We start from the raw sequence: 22,518 nt of genomic DNA, 5'->3' as shown, positions 1-22,518 counted from the left end.
AGGAGCAGCTGATTTGGGGGCTCTGGCTCACTCAGGCCGGGGGGAGCGAGGGGCACGGAGTGCGGGGCAAGCCTGTGGCAGCAGAGGCCAGTGTGACGTTGCAACAGCCTGAGGTGCGCCGTGCGTTCTCCCGGAGAAGTTGTCCCTGGATCACGGGACCCTGGCGGTGGCGGGCTGCACAGGCTCCCAGGAGGGGAGGTGTGCATTGTGACCTGTGCTTGCACACAGGCTTCTTGGTGGCAGCAGTGGCAGCCTTAGCATCTCATGTCCGTCTCTGGGGTCCGCGCTGATAGCCGTGGCTCGCGCCAGTCTCTGGATCCGTTTAGGCGGTTCTTTGAATCCCCTCTCCTCACGCACCCCAAAACAATGGTCTCTTGACTCTTCAGCAGCTCCAGACTTTTTCCTGGACCCCCTCCTGGCTAGCTGTGGCACACTAGCCCCCTTCAGGCTGTGCTCATGCCGCCAACCCCATTCCTTTCCCTGGGATCTGACCTCCGAAGCCCGAGCCTCAGCTCCCAGCTCCCGCCCGCCCCGGCGTGTGAGCAGACAAGCCTCTCGGGCTGGTGAGTGCTGGTCTGCACCGATCCTCTGTGCGGGTATCTCTCTGCTTTGCCCTCCGCACCCCTGTTGCTGCACTCTCCTCCGTGGCTCTGAAGCTTCTCCCCCTCCGCCACCCACAGACTCCACCAGTGAAGGGGCTTCCTAGTGTGTGGAAACCTTTCCTCCTTCACAGCTCCCTCCCACTGGTGCAGGTCCCATCCCTATTCTTTTGTCTCTGTTTTTTCTTTTTTTCTTTTGCCCTACCCAGGTATGTGGGGAGTTTCTTGCCTTTTGGGAAGTCTGAGGTCTTCTGCCAGCGTTCAGTAGGTGTTCTGTAGGAGTTGTTCCACATGTAGATGTATTTCTGATGTATTTGTGGGGAGGAAGGTGATCTCCATGTCTCACTCCTCTGCCATCTTGAAGCTGCCTCCCGGTTTATACTCTTAGACCACTACATGATACTATCTCTTGGCTGGAAATTTAGCAAGGAATCCTAGGCAGTGAAAAGATCATTAGCTTTGGAAAGAGAAAAATCTCCCAGTTTTACTATTCACCGGGTGACCTGGCCAGCTCAGTTCTCCATTCTCTAACATGGGGATTGTGGGACTTCCCTGGTGGTCCAGTGGTTAAGACTCCATGCTTCCAATGCAGGGGGTGCAGGTTCGATCCCTGGTTGGGGACCTAAGATAGCACATGCCATGCCAAAAAATAAAAATAAAATAATAAAATAACATAAAATGGGGATGGTGTTCCCCAGCCCACCCTCTAGCGTGAGAGCCATGTGAGAGGATGAACGTAAAAGCCCTGCACACACCCAGCATCAGACAAACATTGGCTCTTTCCTCTAATGACAATCAAATCTGTTTCTTTCATAAAAATGTGAACTTTGAGTTTTCTTGCCAATAACCTGGGAAGGGTAAAGAGAACTTTGGCCCTTGACCAGCTCTAGAATTTCTCAGATACAAATTGTTGACATCGAGCCCACACAAAGCTGGAAACTCCCACAGGGATAACTACACAGGCTGTGACCCAGCACAGATTTCCCCTGAATTCTACAGAGTTTCAACACAACTGAGGCTCTTAGAGAGCAAAGCCCAAGGTTCTGGAAATACAGAGCCCAGCATGGGGGAGGGGAGCACTGCTCCTTTGAATAGGAGGGAGTCTTGATCAGATTTAGCAGACAGGGCTCCAGCCACACTGCCCCTGCCCTTCACAAACTTCATGAACGTCACTCTAGGAACCTCCTTCACACAGCTTTACCCAGATAAGTGTTCTTAATAGAAAAAAAAATTCTGACATTGGCCCTTTGATTGCCAGAGTTTCCCTGGACTATAAAGGACAAGGGTCTGCCCAAGGTGGCCTTAGGACATATGCTGAGCACTCTGAGTCCCAAGAAGAGGTGGGAGTCTTCTCAGCGTCTCAGTCACAGCCGTAAAAGTGAGAACAGAATGGATCCTATCTCCTAGAGTTACTCTGAGGATGCAGTGGGGTAATAAATGTTCAAAGCTTAGGACAGGGCTTTGCCCTTACTAAGCACTCCGTGAATGTGAGCTGTAGTTGTGTTATTACACTTGTCTTAGATCACACAGCAAAGTAAGTAAAGAAACTAGAATTGGAGCAAAGATCTCAGAGAATCACAAGCCCAGCTCTTTCTGTCCTGTGAAGCAGCCTCTCTCTGGCACGTCTGAGCCTCAGTATCCTACTTCGTGGAGTGAAAGGGCTAAGCCATGTTAGGGAATCTTATAGGACATGTAGTATGAAAGAGTCTCCCCCAACTCTCCACCCCACCACAGATTCCACCCCCAGCATCCCGCTTCACTAACATCCTTCCCAGCCCCTCATCCCTCTGGGTTCTCTCTACCCTCACAGGCTTCCTTCAGCTCCAGAAAGTCCCTGTGCCATAGAAGCACACACACACAGAGTTTTCTGATCAGTGCTTTCCTCTGAATTCCCATGTTTTGCTAGGCCGTGGACTCTGCATGTGGCGTCTCTCTGTCAATAGGGTGCTTGTGACCCGCAGCAGTCCTGAGTTCAGGCATGGCAGATCTGACTCTGTCCTGGCCTGGGTCAGCTTGGCTAGTAAAACCAGGGCAGTGTTCCAGATCTGCGTGACTGAGGGGCGAGGAGCGGGATTTCCATGGCAGCAGGTGTGTAAGGGCCATGACACTGAGTTTGTGGGCATTTGGGCCTGGGAAGGCAGCATGGGCTGGGGGAAGCCTGACTGCCGGATCAGGCAGGAATTTTGGAAGAATACAGAATTCCTTGTCTGCTTCAAGTTAGATCTTACACAAGTGACTTAGCTTCTCTGAGTTACAACTTCTCTGCAAGTGAAAGATCTTACTGCCCTTCTCGTGGGCCCTGGGAAAGATTAAGAGGGCAGTTAGTGTAAAGCATGGGGCAGAGACTCAATAAGTAGCTGTTTAATTATTATTCCGTTCCTCTTCTCTTCTAATATAAATGCAAATAATGGATCTGGCTCCCAGGAAGATGAAAAGAGAAAGAAAAGATAATAATAATTCAGTGTTATTCATGCTCCATGCAATATATCCTTTTATCTTCTCCGTAACCCTACAAGATAAGGATTATTATTATCCTCATTTTATGTATGAGAAAACGGAGGCTTGGAGAGGATAGGTAACTTGCTCATCATCACTATAGGAAGTGGTGGAGTTGGGACATGAACACGGGCCTCCAGCCCCAAGCTTATCCACCACCCAAGCCTTTCTGACACCCACGAACTGAGCTGGCAGCTCTCAGCCAAGCAGCTGTGGACCAGGCCTCCTTGCAGCCTTTCTGGCAGAGTTTCCTGATAGCTGAGAATTCCTCTCAGCAAGGTTCTGCCACTTCTTCTCTTGGTTTAGTCTCAGCTTCACCTTTTTCTTTTGAAACCATAGATCTGTCAGCTGTCCACGCTCAGCCATACAAGGAGAAAATGCACAGCCAGGGCAGGATTATGGTCTTGGCAATCCAGACCCTCCTCCTGAGACTGTCCAAACTGGCCTGGGTCTGAGGCTGGAGGCATTTGTTGACTCTGGCTGTGGTCCCCCAGGATGTGCTTCTAATTCTCTTCATGGGTCAGCTTACCCCCCCTTGGTCAGTGGTGGCTCATCCTCTGTCAGGGCTTGGACCTTGCTTTGTCCGTTTCCTACTCCTTCCCACTTGCCCACCCCTGCTTTTGACTTCCCACAGTCCCTGGGTTGTGGTTATACCCTCCACTTTCTGGTCTTAAAGTATCAAGCAGGAATGGCCAGAGCTTGAGATGAATGGGAAAATTGCCATTGGCCTTCCATGTCCCCAAGAGCACCATGACTGCACAGGGACCCTCCAAAATAGTCTGAGCTTTGGAGGGATACACCTTCTACACCTGCAAAGAATACTTGGCTTCTCCAATCATCAGTTTTCTGGTTTCTTTGTCTGAAAAACGAGGGAATTGAGTCAGATTCTTGCTAATGCTCCTTCAAGTGCTGACATCCTATGAGCTGGTGATTAAGATTTTAAACATATTTTTAATCCTTTTCTTCTTTTTTTTCTGATTATAGAATAGTGCATTCTAATTGTAGAAAATCTGAATAACATAAAAAAGTGTAAAACAGAAGCCAGTCGAAACCTTATCCCTCAGAGAAACTTAATATTAATGTATTGGTGTTAATTATTCTTTTTCTTGTAGTATACTTTTGTGTGTTTAATGTGGTTTTTGTTTTATATATTTATTATACAGTTTTTAATAAATTTAACCTAAATATATAATTAAATATTATACAAAAATATTAGTTTGATGGCATCATAGAATCCCATCATTTATTTATTTTCATGGTGTTGGACGTTGAGGCTGTTTTAAGCTTTTTTTCTAATTTAATAATATTATAGTGAATATGTTACATATGATATTATAGAGCAAATATCGATAAATCTATGTGTATACTTAAATCATTTCCTTAGTCAGTTCCACTTAAAAATAGAATTACTAAGTTAAAGGATTAGAATTAATTTTAGTACCCAAATCCCTTTCAGAAGACTTGTATTGATTGATACCTCTACCCAAACTGAGTATGTGAGAATGTGAGTACTAATTTTACTGGAGTCTCAGTATTGGATTCGATTTTTTAAAATAACTTTGTCAATTTGAGAAATGGTATCTCATTGTTACTGTATCTTGCATTTGTTTTGTTACTTTTAAGGATAATATTTTTCACATAATGACAGGCCATTTTGATTTCTTTTTAAAATGAATTCTCTATTTATGGGCTTTACTCACTTTTTGAGTATTCATCTTTTCTTTTTTATTGATTTTTGAGAACTGTTTATTGATTTTGAGTATAAAAATCATCCCTTATTGATCTTTGGGAAGGCTATTATATAAAAAATTATATCCTTTGCCTTTCATATATGTGACATATATTTTCTATATTTATTGTTTCCTTTACTTTTGTTTATAGTAAATTTTAGCACATATATTTTAAATTTTATGGAGAAGAATTGATCAATCTTTTCCTTTATAGTTTCTTTCCTTGTTTTTATGCTTGGAAAACCTATCTCCACCTTGAGATAAAAGAGTGTCCTATAATTTCTAATAATTCATTTCTACCTTTAATTCTATAACTAATTTAAATTTAGCTCATATATAATATGAAATTTGAGTCTATTTTTCTCTGATGATTAATAAATAGCTACAGGTTTGAACTATATTAATCAACTTCCTTTGAAAAATGATTTGATATGAAGTCTCTATCACATTTTGAAGTCATATATAAACAGTTCAGTTTCTAGACTTTCTCTTCCATTGTATATGTCCATTTTCTTACCCTGTAACACTGTCCCTTGTCTTAATTATTATAGTTTTATAATAATTTTAATTACCTGGAAGTTCATATTGTCCATAAATTTTTCTTTCAACAGTTCTTCAGCTATTCTCACTGCTTTGATATTTCAGATGAATTTTAAAATCAGTTTGTTAAATTTCTCCAAAAAACTACCATTGATTCTTTTTTGAAATTACATTAAGTTCATATGCGAACCTGAGGTGAATTTAGATTATTATGACGCTGAGTTTACCACTCAGGGATATAGTATCTATTGCCACTTAGAAAAGTCTTCCTTTATGCCCTTAAGTTCCAATTTCTTTCTATAGCTCCTGCCTATTTCCTCTTAAGTTTGTTCCTACCTATTTTAAAATATTTTTGCTATACTCTTGTAACTGTGATCATATTTTTTATGACATTTTGTGGTTATTATTTCATGCTGATTATTTAGCATTAAACATGACTGTTTTCATTTAGCATTACATAATAGTAATCGTTTAGCTTTAGGTGATAGCATACAAATCGCACGGAAATAGCATTTCTTCTTTCTTACTGGTGCTAGGAAGCAGGGGATTTGCTTTTATTCCTGTTCCTAAACTCTCCCCACCCACCAAGAGTCAAGTATTCATTTCCCGCACATACTGAGTGTCCTCCGTTTGTCCCATGCTGTGCTTGGCAGTGGGGCTCAGCACCTTCCACCTTAAAGTCACCTCTCTGAGTTTGCCCTTCCAAGTCCTCTGCCCCTTTAAGTCACAGTGAGAGGTTGGGTGTGTGTATTAATAACACTTTCTGGCTGCCTCACGATGCTTATTTGGAGGCTTCCCGGATTTGGCAGCATGGGCTTCCATTTTAATTAGCTTCTCAGGAGGTGTTTGCACAATTCATGAGACAAATAAGCCTTCTTTAGAAGTGAGAAGCCTGGTGCATAGTGGCCTGGTCTCCTGAGTAAAACTCCTGGGAGCCTTGTTTCTGGGAAGGGTGATCAAATTGTGACAGAGGAAATGGTGGATCTGGCTCAGCTCACTATGGATGAGAAGCTTGGCTGTTTCTGGAAGTGAGTGGCAAGCTAAGCCTATTAGAAACCCGAAAGGAAAAAAAAAAATCACTGATTCCGTCTTTATTTACTTTTTCAATATTTCTTTAATTGTTGATTTTTGGCACTCATTTTGATTTGGGGAAATATTTTATTAAAATATTTATTTCTATTATTAATTTATTTATACTGCTGAGCTTTTTTTGGTGTCCCTTTCAGTTCTGCAGCTGAGTTGAGTGCCTCACTCTCCTTGTTCCAGTCCTGACCCTGCTGGAAATGCCTCTGGAACGAATGGAATTGTGGGTATCCCCCCAAAGCCATGCCCATATTTAGCCTCTAGCATCTGTGAATGTGACCTTATCTGGAAAAAGGGACTTTGCAGATATAATTAGGGATCTGAAGATGATCTCATTATCAGGGTGGGCCCTAAATCCAATGACAGGTGTCCTGATAAGAGAGAAGAGAAGGCGACACAGAAGAGGAGGCCATGTAAAGACAGAGGCAGAGACTGGAGTTATGAACCCACAAACCAAGGGCAGAAACTGGAAGACACAAGGGGGATTCTTCCTGAGAGCCTTTGGAGAGAGCACAGCCCTGCCAACGACTTGATTTTAGAATCTTGGCATCAAGACTATGAAAGAATAAATTTCTGTTGGTGCAAGCCACCAACCTCCTGGTCATTTGTTATGGTAGCCCTTGGACATGATTACAGCCCCAAAGGCAGGTGTGTTGGGAAGAAGTTTATAAGTCATACTGAGGAGAAACCTCAACCATCGGGTCCAAGGCAGGGCAGCTGCCAGTGTTGCAAACTGTGTAGAGAGAAACAGAGGTGCAAAATAAAAAGTTAAAGACAGCTTCTGGTGGGTTAAATGGGCATGTGTGTATGTGTAAATTTCAGTTGACTCATCAAATATTTGAGTACTTTCTCTTTGCCAGCCCCTTTTGTGAGGCAGTATGTGGCCCTCACACACACGTGCACATGCTCACCGGGCACAGACATGCATGATTTAAAACAACATTAAAAGACAGACTAAATTGTGAAGCTACAATAGAATTCTAATCAGCTCTTCCCAGAATACTTGCCACAGTTCTTCCAGCCTCCTAAGGAGACCTAGCAAAAGCTTCCCTCTGTGATTTCATAACACCCTCTCTTTTCTACTAACGATGTACTTTCCCCACTGCGTAGTAAGGAAACCTTCTCTTACCTGCCTCTTACCTGCACTAACTGTGGGCTCAGTGAAGTCAAAGATTATCTTTTAAATCTCTATTTCCCCAGCACTATACACACACACGTATATATACACGTGTGTGTGTGTATGTATATATATATATATGGAAAGAATAAGTTAAGCCCAAACCCCAGATAACATTTTGAGAGAAACAATCAAGGCCCCCCAATGTTAGATGTGCTAAGTGAGGCCAACAAATGTTAACTTAGAAGATTTTTAAAAAGCAGAATCCCTAATAAACAAAAATGAACAAACAAAAAGAGAGGGCAGTATGTGCAGTGGTCAAGCTTACAAATTCCAGGTCTGAACTCCTGGGTTTATGTCCTGTCTCTACTTTTTATCGGCTTGTCTCCTAGTTCTCTCATCTATAAAATCAGACTCATATAGGTATCTGTCTCGTTGGGCAATGGTAGGGTTTAGATGAGTTATTATATGTAAAACTTCAATGCATTTTAATTAATATTATCCATTGAATTTAAAGCTTTTAGCAATGTAGCATCGTTATGCAGACTATCTTATAAACTTTATGCTACATTGTTTTCATTTTTGCTTAAAGGGTCAGTTATCTTTTTAAAAGATTTTTAAAATTAAGAAAAAATTATATATTTAGTGGTATAGTTGTCATTTCTGGGGCTCTTCGTTTCTTGGTGGATCCAAGTTTCCATCTCGTTTCCTTTTCCATTTTCTTGAGGATTTCCATTAACATTTCTTATAGTGTGAGTCTATTGGCTACATGCTCTTTCACCTTTTGTATGTCTGGAAAAAACCTTTGTTTCTCCTTCATTTTTGAGAGGTGTTTTCACTTGCTATAGAATTCTTGGTTAACAGTTTTTCTTTCAGTACTTTAAAGATGTTGTTCCATTGTCTCCTTGTTTCCATTATTTCTGACAAGATATCTGTTGATATGTTTATCTTTTCTCCTCTATACATAACCTAATTCCCTGCTTCACCTGCCTTGGCTACTTTTAACATTTCTTTTATCACTGGCTTTAAGAAATTTGATAATGATGTGCTTTGATGTCATTTTCTTCAAGTTTCTTGTTCTGGGGTTTCACTGAGCTTCTTATATTTGTGGGCTTATAGTTTTCATCAAATTTGGAAATTTTTCAGAATTTATTTTTTAAAAGATTTTAATGAACGCCTCCCCCGTCCTCAGGGACTCCATCTACTCCTTATTAGCCCCCTTGCAGCTGTCCTGAAGCACAGTGATGATTGGTCCATTTCTTTTTTTTTTTTAATTCTCTTTTCTTTTTGTTTCAGTTTGAACAGTTTCTGTCACTATGTCTTTAAGTTCACTAATCTTTTCTTTTGTAACGTCTAATCTGCTACTAATCCTACTTAATGTATTTTTATATCTTTCTTATCTCTCCTTAACAATTTGAACATAAGGAATACAGCTTCAACTTTATTTCTATCTCCTAATTCTAACATTTCTACTAGGTAAGTGTTACTTTTGTTTGATTGATTTTTATCCTCATTATGGGTGGTATTTTCTTCTTTATGTGCCTGGCAAGTTTTCATTAGATGCCATAAATTTTGAATTTTACCTTGTTTGGTGCTGGATAATTTGTATTTCTATAATATTCTTGACCTTTATTCTGTGATGCAGTTAAGTTACTTGAAAACACTGTGATCCTATGTTTTTTTTAAGATTTATTAAAGGAGACTATAGCAGTACTTTATTTGAGATTAATTATTCCTTGCTCAAGGCAGTTCATCCTCTATACCCTAACTAATGCCTCATGAATCATGAGATTTTCCAGTCTGGCTGGAAGGTACAGGCACTCTTTCCAGCTCTATGTGAGCACAGGTGACTGTTATCTCTTATCCATTCTAATAATTCTTACCTTTGACTTGGGTTGTTTTCTCATAGGTATGTGATGATCAGTACTCTGCCATATACTTGAGAAGGGCTTTCAGCAGACCTCTGAGGTTCTGTTAAGCTCCCTCTTTCCTGATACTCCATCCTGAGAACTACAGCCCCCTTGTTCTCCTCTGACTCTCAGCTCTATCTTCAACTCAGGGAGTCAGCTGGGCTCTGCTTAGGTTACATGGCTTGGAAATTCTTTCACGGGAGATTATTGGGCTCACCTCACTTGTTTTCTGTTTCTCAGAAATCACTCCCCTTCATTGACTAATGTCTAGGGTTTTGAAAACCACTGAATCATAATTTGTCAAGTTTTTTTATTTTGGTTGTTTCAGTCAGGATGGTAAACCCAGTTAATTTATATTAAATGGAAGTGGAATCTGAGACTGCATTTTAAAACTTCATATGTCCTGGCTCCTGCAAAAGTCTGATTCATAATTTGTATTTTGCCAAACAAGATATTCTGATGGATATTCCTTGTTGTACACCAGAGGACTAGATCTTTGATATTCAAAGTACTGTCCATGTACCAGCAGCATCAGCATCATCTGGGATCTTGCTAAAACATACAGAATCTCATGCCTCACCCAAGATCTACTGGTTCAGAATCTGCATTTAATAAGATTCCCAGTTGATTTGTATGCACATTCAAGTTTGAGAAGTACCAGACTGGCTAATTTCAAAGTTTCCTTCTAACTAAAGTTCTTTTTGCCTGTGAAATGGGTAAGATGGTTTCTAAGAGAGCAAGGGACATTGTGGGAAAGTTGTATGTTAAAAAGTATGTTAAAGACATAATTTTCTAGGGTAGGTTTTTCATATTAACTGCAAAAGTCCTAACAAAGGAAAGAATAAAAGAAATAACAAAGGACAAAAAGGACAAATAAATACTCACTTGACTAACACATAGTTTTGCAATTATTTGGTTAATGTTTCTCTATATGGTTTATGTATTTCTTTTGTTTTTCACCAATCTATCCTAAGAGCCCAGACAGTGCTCCGCATGTGTCAGGCACTCAGTAAATAGTTTTTGATTGACTGAATGACCAACAGACTGAAAGATTAGAGACACTATCAAGGTGGGTGTTTTTAGGCCTTTAAGAGGGACAATTTAGACACAGAGAGCTCAAAGGGACAGAATAATTTGACTCAGAGAAGATGGCTCAGACTACCTAAGAAATATTAATGTTCAAGAGAATTTCATAAAGGAGGGTGTCCCAGAAAGTTTATTCAGTAATTCAGTACACATTCTTTGTAACTAAGAGAAGTAACTGCAATTCCATGTAATTTCAAACAAAGAGGAAGAGTGTGTTACAGAGGAAATAGCAGGCAGTTTTGGAGAAAGTGACCATGCCGACTCCAAATTTACAATAGCTGAGGACACAAGTCTTGGGGCAGCAGCTTTACATATAGAAAGAGCCTAGAGTTTCACATCATGCAGATCTCCCCTTGAGTCTCTGCTTTTCATCAGTCCAGTGAAATGACTTGAGGCACTTTCTTAGTCTTCTCTGGGCCTCTATAAAACTGAGTTGGTGGAGATGATTATGATGGTAATCATGGTAGTGACGATGCTGTTGTAGCTGGGTGACACATAACTTGTATCTCAAGGAGGCTTTGTAATAATCAAATGCAGTGATGCCTATGAATGGATACTATAATGTTTATTAAGTGCTATGCAAATGATCATTATTCCTGGATTTTAGAAAGGAAATAAGAAAAACTCATATGACTGCACAAAGATGCTCTCTAAAGAGCTCAGTTTGTAATATAATAGGTATAAAAAATGATAGGGAGAGGAACAACTTTCCCAGAATGAATACAAAAGTTTGAGACCATAAGAGTCAAGACAGCCACTTGATGAACATGAATACATGCTTAGCAAGAAAACAATGAGAATAAGCTAGGTGGAAAATTGCTGAGGACAATAGAGGGAGCTGTCAAAGCTCTGACAGGGAGTCTTATAGCTTGGCAGATAGTGTAGAAGTTATATAATTCACAGGAAAACTCTAGCCTAATAATCCTCACATCCTATCGGCTCTTTCTTTCCTATCTTTCCCTCTTTCTATCTTCTCAGGGAGAATGAACTTCATGCTGAAGGAGAGAACAAATTGTCTTCATGTGTAAAGGGGAGAAAAACAGTCAAAGAAAGAGAAACTCCCAACATCCAGCCTCCCATCTCATGCTTGAATTTTCCCTTTAGCATCAGCCCCAATGTAAAAGTCTCCTCGAACAACCACTTCTAATATCTTCAATTCACCACATCTTTGATCATATTATTCCATCTTTGGGCAATAAGAACAATTAGAAAATCCAGTTTGTCATAACTGTGGGCCAGAACAAGACTTCCCATATCTTCCTTTGGCCTGGGTCGCATCCTTACTGTAATTAAGCACAAACTAATTTTCTTTTTACCTAAGAATTACTTAAACTTTAAGAAACTTCAAACATTTCTTCTATTTCCCCTCTCCAAGTGGATTTATCATTTCTTCAGGCTGAACACTCAGTTTTCCTCCAACAGTTGGATGCTTGAGTTCCTTTAGTATCCTCCAAAAGTGTTTTTACTTGATTTTAACCAAATGTTCCTCTTGGTTAAAAGAAATGGCTAGTGTGAAAGGACCAATGTTCTTTTGTTGAAAGAATATCAAAGATACCAGGAGAAAGAAATTCTTTCAAATTTCCTTCACTGAACTCACAAGTCCACTTATACATATACCCATCCTTTTCTGGTATATTGGAGAAAGTAGCTTTTCTTCTAAGACTAATCCTTCCACCAGTGCTTTGGACCACACCACTCTGCTTTCCCAAGCAGACATTATCAATGACCCCTCCATCTTCCTTCCCTCAGTCCCTCTCAGTTTTCCTCTTCATAAATGAGCTTCTTGTCTGGTCTCACTGCCTCCATTTTTTCACTTCCCCCTTTCTCTTTATTCAGTGAAAACTGGCCACTGAGCCATCGCTTCACTGAAAATGATCTAAGTTCACCAGTAATATCCATAATTCTAAATAAAATGAATATTTTTTCCTTCTTACTTATTTCATCTCTCAGCAGAATTCAGTATTGTAGACCAACTCCTTATTAAAGCAATCTTTTTCTTTATCCTTCTTAGACACCAGGTTCTCTTGGTACACTCCCCACTTCTTTGACTTCTCTTTCTCATTCTTCTTTACAGACCTATCCTTTTTATATTCTGTCATTGAATAACAGAGTTCCTCAAAGATTAGTCCTACCCCCCAACCCTCTTTTCTCACTATATAGTGTCTCCACAGGACATCCCACGGCTTCAGTTACCATATGTATAATCTGTGGGTATCTCGTAGCCCAGGCTTCTTTGAGTGCCAAACTGTCATATTCAAACTATTTCACATCCACTTGGGTGTCACAAAGACAACCAAACCAAAAGTCAACACACCCCAAACTGGAATCATGCCTCCCCACAGCAGTTCTTCCTTAGTGTTCCTTTTTTCAGAAAACAACTTCACTACCTTTCCAGTTTTATAAGCTAGAGACTTGGGATTTATTCTTTAGTCTTGTCTCCCTCTTTCTTCTCTAATATCATCCAACACCAAGATCTGTAAATGCAAGGCCTAAATTGCTCCACATTCATGAAATCACCTGCTAAGTTTTCTCCCACATTTTTTTTTTTTTTTTTTTGGTACGTGGGCCTCTTACTGCTGTGGCCTCTCCCTTTGCGGAGCACAGGCTCCGGACGCACAGGCCCAGCGGCCATGGCTCACGGGCCCAGCCGCTCCGCGGCATGTGGAATCTTCCCGGACTGGGGCACGAACCCGTGTCCCCTGCATTGGCAGGCGGACTCTCAACCACTGCGCCACCAGGGAAGCCCTCTCCCACATTTTTTATTATCCTCTCAGGATCTGCCCTCCACTCTGTAGTCAGAATGATCTTTCCAAAGTTCAAGTTTGATCATATCGCCTCCCTGCCTCAAATTTTCAGTAGGTTCTCATCATGTTTAAGGAAGAGCAAAATCCTTAAAATGCCCTGTGAGTTATAGCCTATGCCTGCTTCGCCAGCCACCATCGAACCAGTCGAACCAGCCTTGTTTCAGGTCCTCGTGGGCACTCTGCTCCCTCCTGCTACTGAGCTATGGCACAAATTGTTTTTACAATCATGAAAATCTTCCCTCTCCCTTTCCTTAGAAATAGGTCCAGGTGATTTCTTTTAATACTCTCATGTAGCTGTATTTCCATCCTTTGGAGAACTGATATCAATTCCTAATAATACACTTACATTTAAAAAATTTGATTACTATCTGTCTCTCTAACTATAACATTATTTAATGTGAGTAGGTCTTTTATTTGTTTAAATATCTCTGTATCTCCAGTGTCTAGTATAGCTTCTGGCCCAACAGTATGCACTCAATAAATTTTTGTGGGATGAATGAGTATATGGATGAGCCTCAACGATACCCTTTCATATCCCTACTCTTTTCCTGTGCTCTTCCTTCCTCCTGGCATACAGCCCTTCCTGCCCTTCTTCCCCATGCTCTTCTGCTAGACTTGCCAAATAAAGCACAGAGGTGTTAGAAGAGCATCTCTGTTCTTTAAGTGCTTTCATGTCTCTAGGTACATGATTTACCAGGATGTTAAAAGGACTTAACCAATGTGTTTTTTGACCCATAATTGGTGATCTTTGAGGAATCAGAAAGAACACGTAATATGTCATACATTTGGGGGAATGTGATAGACAAATATTATCCCAATCTTTAGAAAGAAAGAAAGAGTCCATCAGTACATGTTGAGCATGACATCAGTTGTATGAAAAATTCTAGAATAGATCATCAAGAATTCTAGAATAGATTAACGTATGGTGTGTGGGTCATTGAGAGAAAAGTAACTAGCATGAGTTCCCTTAGAAAAGTTATTCTATAATAGTCACTTCTCTCACTTAGTTAGGGTTTAGTAGATTGTATTAAGGAGGGAAGTGCTTTAGACACAATATGTCTAAATTTCAGAAAAGTCTTTGATCACATTTTTTCTGATATGTTTTTGCACATAGCTGAATGGCATACAAAGTTGAATTTATAACTGACTGACCACCTATGAAACACTGACAAATGGATCGATGCTGATGTGGAAGACTGGTGGTGGTTTAACACACCTCCATTTTTGGTTAACATTTTTACTAAAAATGTAAATGAAAATATAGAATACATTTTTATTAAAGATGTAGATTACAAATGTCAGGGTGGGGTGGGTGCATAGGTAACAGATTATCAGAATCAGAATTCAAAATTATTTTTAGGCTAAAAGTAATTTGGTTTTAGGATTAAAACCAACAACATGAAGATTTTTCCCCACACACATATGCTGCCTCATTTAACCATCATTGTAGGGTGTTAATATTATTAATAATTCTCATTTATGACATGTCTGAATGTGCCAGACTCTTTGCATTAGTTATGTCACTTAGTCTTTCTAAATCATGCTTTGATATGGATATCATGCCTCCATTTTACAGAAAAGGAAACTGAAAATCAAACAAGTTAAATGCCTTCTCTAATGTCTTAAAGGTAGTGCTAGAGCTGGGATTGACACACAGGTCAGTCTGACACCCAAACAAAAAACCCTCTTTTCTATACTCCACTGGTTTTTCAGGTAAAACATATCAATAAAGTGTAAATGATGCACTGAGTTGCAGGAACTCGATTCTACAAGCACAGAAAGGTAGAGACACGGTTTCACAGTGGTTCATGTGAAAAGGTGTAAAGGGCTTCTTTGCCTGTAAGTACCTTGTGAATCACCAGGATGAGTCACTGACTTCTCACCAAATGAATATGATCTGGGCTGTGGACCAGTGCCCAGAACAAAGAAGGGCAAGAGCCACACTGTGCTCCACTGTGACTGAAACACGGTACTTTTGGACACTCATCCTAAGAAAACACTGTCAATGTGAGCAAACCCAGGATAATTAGACCAGAATGATGAATTTAAGTCATATAGAAAGTGCTTGAAGGAACTACAATATAGAAACCATGCTACCTCTAGCTATATACAGTTAGCATGTGTTAATGTATACTGTAGGACAGACACTATCCTGAATATTTTACAGCCTTAATTCATTTAAGTCTCACAATAATCTTTGACATAGGTTCTGTTATTATTGCTTCTATTTTATAGATAAGGAAACTGAGGCACAGAGAGGTTATCTAACCTTTCCCAAGGTCACATAGTCACAAACTCTGAAAGGTTGGCTCCTATTTTTGATTGGAACAAGAAATTAGAAGAGGAACTAATTGGCTACAGAAGAAAAACAAGCAGCGTGGGTGCTCTAGAAGAGTACAATTTGATACCATCTCAAAAACTCAACAATTTACCTCATCTCAGAAGAATCTTGCTGAGTTCTCTATCACTGGAAGCTTTCAATCAGGCATATTTTTGAGGGATTCTACAGCACTGGAAGAGCGTGCACTAACATGATTACAAGTTTCTTTCCATTTCAAAATGAGTCTATCATCAGTGTCAGCATAATCCCATATTGGTGCGTTGAAGTGAGAGCATTTATCCTCCTGGAGTCTTAAGGTGTGTTTGGAAAAATCTAGATTAACTGGAACTTAATTTACAGAACCTTAAATTGATCAAAACGTATTGTTGCATTCTGTTTTCAAAGGAGAAGGTGATTTTTAATCCTTCCATCCATAAGAACACACATCCAGATGGTAAAGATTTGTTGATCCCCTACTATATGTAAAATTACATCGGATTCCAGTTTTAACTGCCTATATTGTTCGTTCCTGTTAATTATGAGAAAATTTAAGCTTGGAAAATTTAAGTGATTTGCCCAAATTCCCACAACTAGGAAAAGCATAACAAGGGCTGGAACACAGGGTTCTCAAACCTTGCTTTCCCCAGCGTACTCTACTCCTTCCCTAAGAAAATCAGATAGATGGAAAGATATATTTCCCAAGTAATTTCAATAACAAAGTTTTCTACCTTTTTTCTTGGGTCATTTGCTCAACGAACCTCACAGGGCACTCCTTTCACTAAGGGCCAGCATAATGATTGTTGGGGAGTTATACAAATATTAAGCAAGCAAACAAAAAACACTGTCCTATCTCGAGGGGCTCAGTACTGAGTAGAGAGGCAAGTCTGAAAACAGGGCATTGCAAACTAGTGAGAAAAGCTGAGAGCCAACTTGCCTGCCGTGCATCTTCCTATTAACTGGGGGTTTACTGTCCTCAACATCAAATTTATTCAAAAATATTTGAGCATCCACTCTGTGCCAGGCATGATGCAAAGCATTGTGGAACTGGGGGCAAAGTACCAAACGTGGTTTCTGCCCTCACAGAGGTTCCAGTTGCTTGATCTCACGTGTTCTGGCCTGGCTTTTCTTGGAGTTTCCATATAGGAAAACAGAGAAACTGTGGAGTCGCGTCTTACTTGGATGTTAGGTTAGAAGTCAGCGAGAAAGACAAAAATAAATATAAACATGATTACTGTCGAAAATTGCTGTATCGGACATGACATACTATAACTCTAATCATCCAGAACAGCCAGGTTTTTGTGGGTTTTTTTTTAAACCCCCTGGTGTTATAACAGACCATTTTTTACTTTGTTTTTATTTTTACCTAAGCACCAGACAGCAGGCTTGCTTTGAGGGCTCATGCTGTATGATAAAATCATATCTTGGAATATTAAATATCCCAGTCAGAAAGCACAATGCAGGAACTGAGACAGAGTGAAGGAGTAGTATTTTTATGTGTCTCCACTTACTCTCACTGAGGGCCTGCACTCAGGGTTCTAAACGACAGAGAGCTGTGAGAGATGCTTGGGGAAAAACAGGAGACCCAAAGAATATTTGCAAGCAATGAAAGGGCCTGGTAGAATTGTTCTATCAAAGATATGGAGAAGAATCTGTGCCCTTGTTGGGATGGGGTGAAATTTGAGGGGGAAAAAAAAAACAAAACACAGAAGGATCTGGTAAAAATCACTACCCAAGCCTCCAAGTCCCAACTACCAAGCAGAGGGCAATTCTCAAGCATCCATGCAAACCTGGTCAAGGGTGTGGGCAGGGCTGGGCCTTGAGGTGGGGAGACTTGGGAGACTCTTGTGTTTTGTCTTCTGCTCACGCATCTCTCAGAAAGTTTGTGACTGAGCCTTCCCATTTTTACTGAGGGAAGATATAACAAGAGGCAGAAAGGTTCTTATACCTGAACTTCTCTTGGGAGAGCAATGTGTATATGTTTACAAAATACTTATTGAGAAGCTCTTTGGTTTTGAAGGTAAGATGCCCCCAAATCAGGCTCCACCCATAAAAGATGAATGCTGACTCTGGTGCAAAAGCCAGGGAAAATAACTGGTTCTCCTCCTGAGAGGGAGGTTCAGTGAGTTGGAGGAAAGAGTGAAAAGGAGAAAGAGGAAATGAGGCAGCTCTGTGGTGGCGGAAAGTGGCATGCTATTGCAACTGACCTCCCAGACACCCTGTAGTTTCTAGAAAATTCTACAAAATTACAAAATGCTGGGTGTGGACAGCTTTCTTGAGGAAGCTACTGAAGGGGTCCCAGTGTGGGTGAAGGATGATTTGGGGTAAAACAGAGTTAGCCCACGTGGACACAGGGCCAAGTGGATAGGGAATCACCTCACTGATAGCTTGGGGACTCTCAGGAACCCTGCCTTGAATTCCGGACACATACATCTCACTGCCTCCTCAGCATCTCCACTTGGATGAACAAAAAGCACCTCAAATGTCAAGAGTCCCTCACCAAAATCTGTTCCTCTCCAAAGGCTCCCCATCACAGGAAATATTCCCACCATTCAGTGGGCTGCTCAGTCTGCCTCTTCGGGATCTTTTTCACACCCTTTCCTGTGGTTTCATTTTCAAGTCCATCAGCAAGTACTGTTGGCTCTGCTTTAAGAGCCTACCCCAGGGAATTCCCTGGTGGTCCAGGGGTTACGACTCTGCCCTTCCACTGTGGGAAGCATGGGTTCAATCCCTGGTTGGAGAACTAAGATCCCTCGTGCCATGCAGTGGGACCAAGAAAAATAAAAAATAAAAAAAATAATAAAACCAGGCTGAGGATCATTAAAAATTTTTTTAAAATAAAAATCTACCCCAAATCTTCCAACTCTTAACACCTCTGCCACCTCTAATCTTGTCAAGTTTCAGTCACTTCAGAAGACCCTTGCAGGAGCTTCCTGGCTGGTCTCCCTGATTCTGCATGTGCCTCAATATTGTTATTCTCCTCACAGAGTGATCTTTTAGAAATGTAGGTCTGATCATGTCAGTCCCGTGCTTGAAACTCTCCAACAACTTCCCCATAGCCTTACAATAGCCTGAGGACTCTCTGTGACCTGGCTACCAACTTTCTTTCCTACTCCTCTGCCTTCCCTGGTCTTGCTGCTACTCTTCGCAGTGGACAGGCACACTGTATTTTCAGGGTCTTTGTATTTGCTGTACCCCAGTCTGGACCATTAATAATGGGTGAAGCTGGGATTCTAAGCCAGGTAGCTGAACTCCAGAGCCATTGCTCTTAACCACTGTCACTCACCAACCCCACAGCACAGGTCATACTACCTGATACTGTACTACTTATCTTTTCATTTATTAGGTTTTTTTTTCTTCCTCTCTAAAATATAAACTTCATAAGGCCAGGGCCTTTGTCTATTTTGTTCATCACACAGTGCCTGGCACACAACTGGCCACTCTATAAATATTTGTGGAAAGAATGAGCCTTAGCTGACATCTGTGATAGGCTAACACATTCCTATTAGATACAATATTCACTAGTCTTTACAAAATCCTCACTTTAATGAGGATGGAAATGTGGCTTGAAGAGGTTAAGTATTTGCCCACAGTACACAGCTAAGAAGTAGATGAGCAGGGATTTGAACTGGGATCAGTTTACCTTCAGAGCCTAAGCTCTTAACTCCTGGGCTACGTTTGTCCTCCTACCCCAAGGTCCTGCTTCCTCTTCTCCCTGATCCATGTGGAACCTAGCTATACCAAGGAAATAATTAATTTGTTTGAAGAGCTCAGAAAAACCTTAAGAAAACAAAAACACCTTGGTATAAAGCATTACACTTTTTATAACTGAATAGTACCTGTTCAAACATATAGTCCATTCCTCTGATTTTATAGCTGAGATTAAGGTGCAGAGAAGTTGAATGGATGTCTAAGGCTCCCAGATTCCAAGATGCTGCAGAAAAATCCCTGTGTAAGGAATCAGGAAATCTTCTAGTGAGTAACTGTGTGTTATGGTTTGAGTTATATCCCCCTCAAATTTATATGTTGAAGTCCTAACCCCTAGTACTTCAGAATGTGACTTTATTTGGAAATAGGATTGTTGCAGATGCAACTAATTAAAGCGCTACTGGAGTACGGTGGGCCCTTAACCCATGACTGGTGTTCTTATAGAAAGGGGAAATTTAGACACAGATATGCACACTGAGAGAACATCACGTGAACATGAAGGCAGAGATTGGGGTGCTGCATATACAAGCCAAGAATGCCAGAGATTGCCAGCAAATCACCAAAAGCTAGAGGAGAGGGAAGAACAGATTCTCCGTCACAGCCCTCAGCAGGAATTCACTCTGACACCATGACCTTGGACTTCTAGCCTCCAGGACTGTGAGAATAAATTTCGGTTGTTTAAACTACCCAGTTTGTGGTACTTGGTTATGGCAGCCCTATGACACTAATATACTCTATCATCTCAGGCAGGTCACTGGCCACACCTGGGCCTCTGTTTCTTTAATTATAAAACAAAAGGCAGAGACTGGAAGATCTCTAAGGAAATTTTGTTTCTGGAATTGTATGGCTTATCATTCCAGGGCTCTGAGACAAACACCTTTTTGGTTTGGAAAGCCTGAGACATGGGGTTGTATTTCACTCTTTCACAAAACTACTTGGTTCTATTCAGTTTGACAAATGTATATTTATTTCAGAAATTGGATTTGGTACTGGAAGTTCAATAGCAAATAAGATCCATCTTCTGACTTCAATGATTTATAGTCTTTTGGGAAAGACAAAAACCTAACTTAAATACATAGTGGTAGGTATTAATAGTCATAACATTTCTTAGAACTTTATGTATATCAGTTCATGTAATTGTCACATAACCTGCTATAAGCTAGGTATCAATATAATTATCCCCATTTTACAGATGATAAATGTGAGGAACAGGGGAGTTAAGGGACTTGCCCAAGGTTACACAGTTAATTAGTGTCAAAGCATGAGATGTTCTCGGATTTCCAGAAGAGTCCTTATCCCAACCTTGGGGATCAGGGAAGCGTCTTGTAGGAGGTCACCTGATCTGAGTCTTGAGGGATGTAAGAGATGACCAGGTTGGAGAATTCTTGGTAAGGGGCACAGGCTGCACAAATTGTGGGTTGATAAATGGCATTTACCAGACATCTTAGTCCATTTTGGTTCACAGATTTTAAGGCTCATACAATTGTTGATTTCATCACTCTCAAAAGATATGAGGCTCAGAGAGGTAGCAATGAAATTGTAGAAAAAGTCCTGGGGTTATTATTCCCATCTGACAGATTTATAATCCCCATTATACTGCAGACCAGTGAATAAGTGACTTATTTAAAGTTGTACAGGTAGTAAATGAAGGAGTTAGGATTTGAACCTGGGCCATTTGTCTCCAGAATCAGTACAATAAACCACCTCCCTTCACTTGGACTCCATTAGGCTTCCTTCAGTGGACTTAGAATTACCATGACCTCCAACTTATTTATATCAAAATAAGCCTGTGGGAATATGCCATCCAGCATGTGTGTGTGTGTGTGTGTGTGTGTTTCTTTCCAACTCTGACAGTTCCTGAGTCTATAAATCAGCCTTTAGCTCCTATGCATTTTGTTAAGCACAAATTATCACCCTCAGCCTTGGCAAAGATGCTGCAGTAACTTCTGCTTCTGCAGTAGCTCCCTACCATCATGTGGGAGGATGACTACTCTTATGGCCTATGTTTTGGAGTCAGAAGATGAACTTTCTTTTAGATTGATCTTCACTGTGGTTTTCCTGAGAGCATGATTATGATTTTGCAATCTGGAAGGCAAGTAGTGAGCAACAACAGCACATTGTAAGCTCCTGGAGTGCAGAGCTCCATCTTACTCATTTCTGATCCCTACTTGTCTCTGTACTTGAACCAGCGCCTGGCCATGATGGGTGTACAATGTCTGAAGACAGCTGCGGTGAAAGAAAGCTGTTATGGTCTGAATGTTTATGTTTCCCTAAAATTTGTATGCTGAAATCCAAAACCCCAAAGATGATGTATTAGGAGGTGTCACCTTTGCAATGTACTTTGGTCATGAGTGTGGAGCCCTCATGAACGGGATTAGTGCCCTTGTTAAAGAGGGTCCAGAGAGATCGCCAACCCTTTCTACCAGGTGAGGATACAGGTGAGAAGGCACCAGCTATGAAGCAGGAAGTGGGCACTCACCAGAATGTGATCATGCTAGTATCTTAATCTTTGAATTCCCAGCCACCAGAACTTTGAGAAATAAATTTCTGCTGCTTTTAAGCTGTACAGTCTGGAATTTTGTTATAGCAGCCTGAATGGACTAAGACAAAAGCCTTAGCTACAAGTGTGCTTCTCTCTTCTGGAGCAGTGGTTCTCCACTCAGATTACACGTTAGAATTACCTGGGGAGACTTTAAAAATCTGATGCCCAGGGCTCCACCCAAGACCAATTCAAACAGAAATCTGGGAGTGAGGATGGAACTCAAACATCAGTATTTTAAAAAATATTTATTCCCCAGATGATTCTAATTTTGCGCCAAAGGTAAGAACTACTTTGTAGGAAGAGACCTGCAAATAGTTATAAATATTTATAGCTCTAGATATTTTAAAGTCACACCTGTGGCTATTCTAACCAATTCACTTTTGTCACTCAATCTGTAAAAGCTCAGAGACAGTGGGGTGCAATCAGAAATCGGGGATGGTGGCAAAGAGCTATAAATACTAGCTCTGGAACCAGCAGGCAAGCTGGTTCTGCAACAGTGGCTCACCTTCAATTGTCTTTAAAAAGAAATACAGTAATTTCAGTTTATGGAATGGAGTTTTTCTAGAACAGACCCCTTCCTGTTTCA

The sequence above is a fragment of the Pseudorca crassidens genome, chromosome 2 (genome assembly GCF_039906515.1).
Source record: "Pseudorca crassidens isolate mPseCra1 chromosome 2, mPseCra1.hap1, whole genome shotgun sequence".
NCBI lineage: Eukaryota > Metazoa > Chordata > Mammalia > Artiodactyla > Delphinidae > Pseudorca > Pseudorca crassidens.
The sequence above is the reverse complement of the archived record's forward strand: the minus strand, read 5'-3'. Positions refer to the sequence as shown.